Source organism: Penaeus vannamei, chromosome 40, assembly GCF_042767895.1.
Source record: "Penaeus vannamei isolate JL-2024 chromosome 40, ASM4276789v1, whole genome shotgun sequence".
Lineage (NCBI taxonomy): Eukaryota > Metazoa > Arthropoda > Malacostraca > Decapoda > Penaeidae > Penaeus > Penaeus vannamei.
The window spans coordinates 8,960,099-8,962,598 of record NC_091588.1 but is presented as its reverse complement, the minus strand read 5'-3'; positions in this window follow the sequence as shown (position 1 = coordinate 8,962,598).

Below are 2,500 nucleotides of genomic sequence, written 5' to 3'. Positions count from 1 at the left end.
TACTACTCCTACTACTACTACTCCTACTACTACTCCTACTACTACTCCTACTACTACTCCTACTACTACTCCTACTACTACTCCTACTACTACTCCTACTACTACTACTCCTACTACTACTCCTACTACTACTCCTACTACTACTCCTACTACTACTCCTACTACTACTCCTACTACTCCTACTACTACTCCTACTACTACTCCTACTACTACTCCTACTCCTACTACTACTCCTACTACTACTACTCCTCCTACTACTACTCCTACTACTACTACTCCTACTACTACTACTCCTACTACTACTACTCCTACTACTACTACTCCTACTACTACTACTCCTACTACTACTACTCCTACTACTACTACTCCTACTACTACTACTCCTACTACTACTACTACTACTCCTCCACCTACTACTCCAACACCAACTACACCTACTACTACTACCTACTACACTACTCCTACTACTCCTACTACTACTACTCCTACTACTACTACTCCTACTACTACTACTCCTACTACTACTACTCCTACTACTACTACTCCTACTACTACTACTCCTACTACTACTACTCCTACTACTACTACTCCTACTACTACTACTCCTACTACTACTACTCCTACTACTACTACTCCTACTACTACTACTCCTACTACTACTACTCCTACTACTACTACTCCTACTACTACTACTCCTACTACTACTACTCCTACTACTACTACTCCTACTACTACTACTCCTACTACTACTACTCCTACTACTACTACTCCTACTACTACTACTCCTACTACTACTACTCCTACTACTACTACTCCTACTACTACTCCTACTACTACTCCTACTACTACTACTCCTACTACTACTACTCCTACTACTACTCCTACTACTACTACTCCTACTACTACTACTCCTACTACTACTACTCCTACTACTACTCCTACTTCTACTACTCCTACTACTACTACTCCTACTACTACTACTCCTACTACTACTCCTACTACTACTACTCCTACTACTACTACTCCTACTACTACTACTCCTACTACTACTCCTACTACTACTACTCCTACTACTACTACTCCTACTACTACTACTCCTACTACTACTACTCCTACTACTACTACTCCTACTACTACTACTCCTACTACTACTCCTACTACTACTACTCCTACTACTACTACTCCTACTACTACTACTCCTACTACTACTACTACTACTACTCCTACTACTACTACTCCTACTACTACTCCTACTACTACTACTCCTACTACTACTACTCCTACTACTACTACTCCTACTACTACTACTCCTACTACTACTACTCCTACTACTACTACTCCTACTACTACTACTCCTACTACTACTACTCCTACTACTACTACTCCTACTACTACTCCTCCTACTACTACTACTCCTACTACTACTACTCCTACTACTACTACTCCTACTACTACTACTCCTACTCCTACTACTCCTACTACTACTACTCCTACTCCTACTACTCCTACTACTACTCCTACTACTACTACTCCTACTACTACTCCTACTACTACTACTCCTACTACTACTACTCCTACTACTACTCCTACTACTACTACTCCTACTACTACTACTCCTACTACTACTACTCCTACTACTACTACTCCTACTACTACTACTCCTACTACTACTACTCCTACTACTACTACTCCTACTACTACTACTCCTACTACTACTACTCCTACTACTACTACTCCTACTACTACTACTCCTACTACTACTACTCCTACTACTACTACTCCTACTACTACTACTCCTACTACTACTACTCCAACTACTACTACTACTACTACTACTACTACTACTACTACTACTACTACTACTCCTACTCCTACTCCTTCGACGGCAACCCATTTAAGGAACGACAAAGCACATTATACGATGTTTATTTTAGAATCCGCAGGGTTCTGAATCGCACTAGAATATTAAACGTTCACAATATTAAAATAATATTCCTTTTTATCCATTATGACGCTTTTAAAACGATAAGTGATCATTCACCCGTGGCACTTTTGATGCTATGATGAAGGTAAAACTTCTCTCTCACTTTTTATGTCGTCCTCTCTCTCTCCCTTCCATCCTCCCTCTCCTTCTCTATCTCTTCCTACCACCCTCTCGTTCTCACTCTCACTCTCTCCCCCTTCCTCACTTCTCTCTTCCTCTTCCTCCCCCCCCTCTCTCGTCCTTCCCCCAATCTCTATCTCCCTCTTCTTTATCTCTTCCTTCTTTCTCCCCCCCTTCCCCCCTCTCTCTTTCTCTCTCTCTCATTGACTTCCCCCCTGGAAATGAATAGGAGAGAGAGAGTAAATAACGAAATCAAGAAAGAAAATGCAAAAGGGAGAGAATATAGAAAATACAGTAAACATGCCTGCGTTTGCAAATGTGATCGTCGATGCAATAATTCTATAAGCTTAGAAACGAGTGAAAGGATCCGTGAGAATGACCCGCCTTTGCAAACCA